Source organism: Myotis davidii, unplaced genomic scaffold (genome assembly GCF_000327345.1).
Source record: "Myotis davidii unplaced genomic scaffold, ASM32734v1 scaffold204, whole genome shotgun sequence".
Lineage (NCBI taxonomy): Eukaryota > Metazoa > Chordata > Mammalia > Chiroptera > Vespertilionidae > Myotis > Myotis davidii.
In genome coordinates this window covers 4,290,119-4,299,218 of record NW_006299715.1, presented here as the reverse complement: position 1 = coordinate 4,299,218, position 9,100 = coordinate 4,290,119, and the positions used below count along the sequence as shown (strand labels likewise).

Sequence of the window (9,100 nt, the reverse complement as noted above, 5' to 3'; positions counted from 1 at the left end):
AAATGCCTTTTCTGCATCTCTGGAAATAATTATATGATTTTTCTCTTTAGGTCTATTAATTTGATGAATTATTCAACTGAAACTCCTAATATTGAACCACTTTTGCTTTTCTAAAAATATGCACATATGGTTTTAATGTATATTTGATAATAATTTTTGAAGATTTTTGCATAAATATTTATTAGGGTGAATAATCTATAGTTTTATTTTTTGGTGAAGTTTTATCAACTTTTAGTTTCAATGTTATCTTTGCTTTATAAAATGTATTGAGTACTTTTCCTGATTTAAAAAAAAATGTAATCCTTATAATCACTGGGGTTGAAAAATACATATTTATTGAGAAACACTTTTACCACTCCAATTAACTAAGTCTGTTTAACCAATAAGGAAGGTAAGTAACATCCCCGTTAACTGTATGAGGCTTTGGCTATCAATGAAGCTGCAGACAGCCATATTCAGACTCTCGAAGCTATTTTTCTCATTTCAGTAGATTGGGTGGCACTTGGTAAGTGCCCCACACTATTAGATTTCATGAAAAGATAACCAAAGGAACATCAGCATGATGAAAGTCATGAATCTGAAATCAAAACCTGTACACATAGTCTGGCAATGGAATGAAGTATTTGGAAGTGAGACTATCTTGACAAGTCCTGGGTGTATAGTTATGGCCTTTATAGACTTCCTAATGTTTAACTGACTTTAACATTTGCCTCTATAAGGAAGGAACAAAGAGAGGGAGGGATGGAGGGAGGAAGGGTGGGAGGGAGGGAGGAAGGAAGAAAAGAAGGAAGGAAGAAAAGAAGGAAGGAAGGAAGGAAGGAAGGAAGGAAGGAAGGAAGGAAGAAAGGGAGAAAGCAAGATTCAGACTACAATATAGCTGTTAAGTGCTGTGTTGTCATTCCCCCTGCTCAAAATAAAGTTGTTTCTTAACTATACCTGTCTACTAGACTCCTGTAGCAGCCAGGGACGCTTGGTCTCATACATAATTGTTAAAATAAATATTGACTGACTGGTGATTCTTGAATGAAGAAAAAAAAAAGAAAGAAAGGGAGAAAGAAATGAAGAAATGAATTAACATGGAGTATTTCCTAAGCATGAAGCTCTGTACTGGGCTTTCTTATTCGGTATCATTTAATTCAAAGCAAGGACTTAATGGGGGTACTTATTACCTATTCTCACTGTTTTCAGGTGAAGAAACCGAGACTTAGCGTAGCTAAAAATCTTTTAAAAACTAACTTTTGCTGTGGGAAACTGATATAGAGTTAAGCCTCGGACTGACCTGCTGGCAAAGTCACAAACAAGTCCTAGCTTAGAGGGCACAGTCCTCTTAGCATAATTAGGCTTGACCTTATAACACTCCCTAGATCTTATCTGGAAATCTAATGGGCTGAGGAAGTGCAGGAAGTATAACCATGGTGTAAACAAGTGAAACTCACAAGAACAGTGTAGCTATGGTAACCACTACCTTGTTTATCGCTCACTATAAAAGCTTGGTGAGGCCTGAGCACAGTGGAAGTCCTTCCTCTTGAGTTGGACTTGCCGCCTGGTCCCCCAATATTCCCAAATTATCTTGTGTCTTTTCTATTTCATTTGTTGTGCGGCTCCTCTTCCAGACCCGAACCCTGAACCACGCAGGACGTGGAGGGAAACACTTACGACATTTTGCCCTAACCGGTTTGGCTCAGTGGATGAAGCGTCGGCCTGCGGACTCAAGGGTCCCGGGTTTGATTCCAGCCAAGGGCATGTACCTTGGTTGCAGGTACATCCCCCTGTGGGGGGCGGGGGGTGTGCAGGAGGCAGCTGATCAATGTTTCTCTCTCATTGATGTTTCAAACTCTCTATCCCTCTCTCTTCCTCTCTATAAAAAATCAAAATATATTAAAAAAACCTTACTAACTTTCTAATTCATAAGTTTAGAACGTGACAGAAAAAAATGGAAAGGAAACTGGACATTTGGTTACAGAGCCCGCTTCTAGCTCTTACATTTCTGTGTTTAACTATAAACTGCAGTTATATAACTGTATTCTGTATTTTACTGTTTTTCATTTCTGAGATTATTGGGTCATACATATAGTAGAAAAACATTTAGAACAAAAATAAGAAAAAAATGAAATAAAAATCTGAAATTTCACCATTCAAGAAAGTAAGTTCTGAATATATTCTTATAGAAATTTTCATATAAATATGCATTAAAGTATAAATACACTTTTCTTAGCAAAAGTGGGAACATTATACACATAGCATTTTGTTAACTTTTGTTAACAATACATGGGAAATTTTAAAGTTTTTGAAATTCTGCCTTTAAAAATTTTCATAAAATAATTTTCCTTCTGGCTCAGATGTGACTGAGTGCAAAGTTGGGCATCTTTTCTCTGGGCCCTGATGGCTGGCCTTGATCCCTCTGCCAGCGCTTCTTAAGAATGGTACATATTTTATAAGCAGGATCAGAAAGGTTGAGGAAGAATGGCTAAAGCAGTCCCTGGCAAATGCAGGTAGTCAATAAATGTTTGCTAACTGAATTAAAGAATGCATAATATGTTACATTTAAAAATATAAGTGCAATCATTACATCCTTTCAGCAAGTTATGAGGGATGCAAGTTTCTGGGGTAAGGCCACTGCTGAGAAACACTTGTAATTCTATTATTCAGAACACGTGGCTCCACTCCGAAGAGTGAAATGGTACAAGAGTTCAATAGTCCTTGTAGGATGAAGTCAACTTCAGTGCCCTGTTTGTGCTTCTCTACATCTTCACATCTTGCCAGCTGACCAGCTAATGGCAGAAAAGCAGGCATAGGCCATAAACTGGCAACTCAGAATAGAAAAATATAGAGATGAGCAATTAGCATGCACTCCTATTCGAATATGTCAATGATTTGAAATACCTAACTGTGAGGTTATTGTACATGTTCGGTGTGAATTTTGGTGGATACTGATAAGTCACCTTCCAAAGGGCAGAACTCATCATACTCTTCGCCATGAAAACAATGGCCCTTTCTCCACATCCATGGCAGCTCTGGATCTTTTTGGTTTCATTATTTCATAATAGAAAAGAAGTTCTATGTTAATTTTCATTTTCTTAATTATCAGTGAGGTGAATGTGTTTCCATGTTCTCCCTGGCCATCTGTGCGAAGTGAATTGTTTGTGGAGATTTGGTGTCCATTTTCTATAGCGTTGTGTGCTTTTTTCTTGTTGGTTTCTAAAATGAAATGAAAATGAATGTTATTAATCCTTGATTATTTAGTTTGAAAATATTTTCACCAAATGCTTCACTTACCTTTTAATTTGGTTTACTTTGTCTTGCAAGCATTTTAGCCTTTTTATTGCCAGATTGATCCATCTTTTCTTTAATTTATTCTGGGTCTTAAGCTTAGCTTTGTAATTTCTTTTCCATTGAGATTTTCCCCCCATTGCAATAATATAAGAATTATTAACCCTTAAATATCATCTCATATTTCTTTACAGTAGCTCTTTAACTCTTCCTGAAATTTATTTTTGCATATGGAATAAATTCAGGATCTCTAGCAAATTGTCCTCTCATTGCTGTCTGTCATGTGCAGTGGGAGGAACAACATGATTCATTAATTCTATCTGCCATAGATGTTGGATGGGAGAGTGGGAGAATCCATTAATTAATTAGTGCATACCAAGCCCCTTGGTACTCGAGCAGGCACTAATGTAAACACTGGGAATATAGAGCTAAGAACAAACTAGCACCGTTCTTGCATGGAACTTTCATTTATACAGTAAAAGATGTAAACACAAAGGTAAACAAAAAAAATGTCAGGTGGCGATGAGTACCATGAATAAATAATAAACTCTAACAATGTGATGAAAAGGAGGGTTTCTGTATGCTGAGTGGTTAAGGAAGGCTTCTCTGAAGAGGGGGTGTTTGAGCTGAAAACTGAATGATGAGAAGAAACTAGGCTTCAAGAGTCTGGAGGGAGAGAACTCTACGGAGTCCAAAGCAAGTACAAAGAACCTAAGGGTTGCCGAATGTGACATATTTGAAGTCAGAATGAAGGTGGAAGAGGTCAGTGAGATAAGCAGGATCCAAATAACCTTGGCCTCATCAAGCCTGGTAAACAGTTGGGTTTTATTCCTAGTGATGGGGAGATCTTGGAAGATTTTAAACCAGGGCGTCATGTGGTATGATTTACAATGTACATTGATATACCTACCATCCCTGAAGCTGCCACTAGAGGGAGGCAGGAGGCGATGGGGCAGTCACACCACCAGCTCCCCAGTTCCCATCCTTCTCCACCAAATTACCTTCAGTTAGAACCTGCATAGAGAGAAAGAAATGTCCAGAAAAGGAACAGACTGTGATGATTAAGGAATGAGGCCAGAGACTTTGTCTAATTAAAAGGAGGTTAGCCTGAAATGGAAATTTAATAGATACATTTTCTGAGATTATTTCCAGAAGCAATTGATGAAAAACATGTCCTCAGGACTGACCACCTGGCTGGTTCTTGCTTGGCCATACAAACCGCAAAGGGTGGTGGGGGCTCTGGTGGCCTTTCAAAGGGGTCTGGCTCATAGCCCAGCAAGTTTGGGATTTGGGTGTTTTATCAGTGCCCCCAAGGCAATGGAATGAGAGGCTGATCTGCTTCAGCCACATCCAGAGACTGGCATCTATAAGCCAGGAGAGCCATGTGCCAGATTACACCAAGAACCCATCTGGAGTCCATTTGACCTTTGAACTTGCAAGCTCTATTCTTTTGCTCATTCAGGATAGTGATTTCAGGCATTTACCATGGTCCAGCGTTTGACTTACCATCAGAGGCTGCCCTACAATACAGGCACTAACAAAACTAGGCTGCCCCAAGCCCCTGGCAATAGAATTGTTTACCTCTATACCAAGAAAGTTGGGAAGCACCAAAATCTGCATGTGGTGTGTGCCCAGGTCAACTTCGAGGAGTTTGTGTGGTGAGCCTTAAAGTTCTAATGAGATTGTCTAAAATGAAAAAACATGTCAGCAGGGTCTACAGTGGATCCACGTGTGTGAAATGTGTCTGTCAGTGACAGGTTTAAAGGTGCTTTTCTTCTTGAGGAGCAGATAATCACTGTGAACATGTTGAAAGCACAAGCAGAGTCAGAAAGCTAAAGAAATTTTTTAAAAATGAAGCTTTTTTGAGTAATAAAAAAGGTTTAAAATATAAAGAAGCCCATCTGATAGGCAGGTATACCTGGTTTGTCCTTCCCCCAATAAAACAAACCTGGAAGTCGCATCTTTGCCAGCCACATGCTTGGTGGGCAGAGCATCACTAAAAGGGAGGTGAGTGAGGAACATGGAAAATGCTCAGGCCCTGATTTTCATAGTGGAGATAGCTGCCAGGTCAACATGAATTTTGGGGGGAGGGGCTGCCAGGTCAACATGAATTTTGGAGGGAGGGGCTGCCAGGTCAACATGAATTTTGGGGGGAGGGGTTTTTCTGCTGGACGTTCTTGCATGGCACAACCAGTGACTCTTTGGGCTGCAGGTGGCACTGAGCATGCTGCTTAAGGGAGCGGTTGTTGCAATGACACAAGTGAGTTCAAGTGGTGGCTCAATCACCCACTAACGCTGATCTTGGGCGAGCAATAGTTTATCTGAGTCTCACATCTCTTTATCTACAACTGGGTGATTACAGCACCCAATTCCTAAGATTGTTGTAGGCCTAAAGGAGATGGCACATGCAATGCTTGACACAGCACCAACACATGGCTCGCACTGTCAAAGGGGGGCTTTGGTCCTGTGAGTAATGCCCCTTTATTTATTTATTTTTTAAATATGTTTTTATTAATTTCAGAGAGGAAGGGAGGGAGAGAAATAGAAACATCAGTGATGAGAGAAAAATCATCAATCGTCTGCCTCCTGCACACGCCCTACTGGGAATCAAGCCCAAAATCCAGGCTTATGCCCTGACTGGGAATCAAACCCATAACCTCTTGGTTCCTGGGTCAAGGCTCAACCGCTGAGCCACACCCGGCTGGGCTAATGCCCCTTATGATCAACAGAGTTCTTCCTTATATTTTCTCAATCTGTTGGACTGTGTTTGTTTGTTTTCATTATTTAATTCCAAACAAGCAACCATATTCTAGATATGGGAGTAGGAGACACTTCTTATTGACTACCTACTGAACACACCAACCAATATCCCCCTCACCCTAGAGTCAGTGTTTAGCTTCCAAAGCAAGAACATACAGTCCACTACTATCACAACCCCCCCCAAACCCCCAAACCTGAATCTTGGAGTAATTATTCAACTTCACCACTACTTTAAGCAGAATTCTATAGATAGCAAAAATGTATAGCTCAAATTCCCTTACAGAAAACGCACTGGAAAGAAAAATGGGCAGTCAAAGTAGGTTTTAGGAGATGACAAGCTTATTTTTAAAACCCCTGAAACTGATGCATCAAAATTCACATATAGCAAAATAATTGGGATGATGTAGATTTTAACATAGCAGAAGTTGAAACAAAAAAGTGGGTCTGAAGACCTTAACAGCCAAAGAGAAGTGTCTTCCACATTTTAGGCTCAGAAAAATATATTCCTCTCCAGGGAATGTGATCTAAGATCTGGGTCACTGACCACGTTGACTACTGAAGCTTGACACATTGTGGAATTCTAAGACACCATTGTTGCCATTTATATGGGGACTAAAAGGGATATTGAGATTTTTTAACTTGTCTTAGGAAATACTTAGCTTTAATAAATACTCCAGAGGCAAAGTTACTCAAAGGCTGGGAGAGAAGTGGCAAAACATACATATCCTGTAACTGTAGAAATAAATGGCAGTATGTATATAGCTCATATATTTCTGAAAACCCAAGAGGAATTTGTATTTAAAGTGCTTTAGTCAATATTCCAGCCATTTCCTTACATGCTGAAATGTATTTTACATTTTCAAGTAGAAGCTTCAGTTAATCAATAGAGTACTGTGGAATAATTAAAATCAACTAGAAAATACCCCAATTATTCTTCCCAGAATTCCTCTTATATTAGAAACACATAGGACAACTGTATTAGAATTCTCCAAGAAACAGAATCACTAGGAGATATGTAGATACAGATGTAGATATCATTGATTCTGACTAATGCATATATTTATATCCCTGTTAGGCAAGAAGGGCTGATGTTGCATATGAATTTCAAAAGCACTCTGCTAGACAATTTTCTCATTTTGGGGGAGGCCAGTCTCTTGTTCTATTCAGGCCTTCAGCTGATTGGATGAGGCCCGCCCCATTATGAAGGACAATCTGCTTTACTCAAAGTTCACCGAGTTAAATGTTAACCTCATCCCAAAACACCCTCGCAGAAACCCAGAATAATGTTTGAGCTAATCTCTGGGTATCTCAGAGCCCAGTCAAACTGACTTCGGCCCTGGGATGAGTGAGACAGAGGAGTATTACTGGTCACGCTGGCTTTGATCACTGATTCAGAAGGCATCTGCAAGGTGCCCGTAAAGTTACTATTTTTTTTTCCTTCAGCAATTAAAACATTTATGATGGGGAGAGATTTGAAACTCTGCATATCACCTAGTCTAATTTTACCTTTGCCCATGAAGTGTAGCAGCCTCCATGGGCCCCTTCCTGCAGCAAGAATTGCTGTGGTATTTGTCCAATGGTATTTTCTAATTTTATAAAAAAAATAAGAGAAACATTTTAAAGCAAATTTGGAGGAAACACCTGATGTACAATATTTTTAGTGATATTACTCTTTTAATCCTTTGTTTTCTACTTAAACATGATATCTGTGTCATAAAAAAATAAGAGTTTAGCTCTACTAATATTTAATTGGATTTATATCTTCACCTTCCTTGGATCTATAAATCAAGGTAGACTTATAGTGTTTAAAAATAATAAAACTGCTGATCTGCCCAACTCCAAATTTGACATTACCAAGAAAGGTATTTAAAATATAAATTTATATATCCATTATCAATAACCATAAATGTCTTCCTAACTACATATTACATGATGTGTGCTTTTCCAAGGTAATTTTTCAATTCTGACAACTATGATAATCAACTATAGACATAAATTAAACTTAGAATCCAGTTTTCAAATACTATATTTCTGCATTAAACTATGATTCATAAAGAATATAGATGATCAAGCCCATTGTTATCACTAAACATTTATCCCATATAATAAAAGGGTAATATGCAGATTGACCCTAATGGGGGAACCACCAGTCACTATGATGCACACTGACCACCAGGGGGCAGATGCTCAATGCAGGAGCTGCCCCCTGGTGGTCAGTGCACTCCCACAGGGGATGCTCTGCTCAGCCACAAAGCAGGCTGATGGCTGCAAGCGCAGCAGCCGTGGCAGTGGCGGGAGCCTCTCCCGCCTCCTGAGCAGCACTAAGGATGTCTGACTGCAGCTTAGGGGAGCAGGCCTAAGCCACAGTCAGACATCCTCCCGAGAGCTCCGGGCTGCCAGAGGGATGTCTGACTGCCAGCTTAGTCCCGATCCCCTGGGGAGCAGGCCTAAGTTGACAGGTGGACATCACCTGAACCGTCCCGGACTGCGAGAGTGCACAGGCTGGGCTGAGGGACCTCCCCTCTCCCCCACCCCTGAGTGCACAAATTTTCGTGCACCAGGCCTCTAGTCTATAATAATTTTAATAAGATTTCTTTGAAGTTATATCCTAAATAAATAAATAACCCTTTAGAACTCCTATTTTGGGAATAGCTAATGTTTAGGTATAAATTAAAAATAAACAAATAAAATACATTTTAAGGTACTTATTAAATTTGCTTTCCTAATAAGGATATATAGCTAAAAGATTTTGAAGCGCATTTTTTTAATATGTAAAATTTCAAAAATGTTTTCAAAAGTTGTCAGTTTTTCATTTTTTACTTAAAAAATCATATATTATTTCCTGTTACTATCATTTACTAAACAAAGATCATTTCAATATTAAAAGCATAAGAAGGACATCATATTAGAATAAGTAATATACTTTTTTATTATGTATATATTTTATTGTTGACAGAATTACAGATGTCCCCCATTTTCCACTATTTGCCCCCCTCAAAAGTAATATCTTTTAAAATGGAATACATTAGCTTACTTAAGATTTATGTTACTGTCTTTTTTTATGTTACTA

General features: G+C 38.9%; 1 pseudogene; it reads left to right on the top strand.

The window, feature by feature from the left end:
* The first annotated feature begins 4,755 nt into the window (after positions 1–4,755).
* Positions 4,756–5,106, top strand: LOC107184988 (annotated as a pseudogene).
* The last annotated feature ends 3,994 nt before the right edge of the window (positions 5,107–9,100 follow it).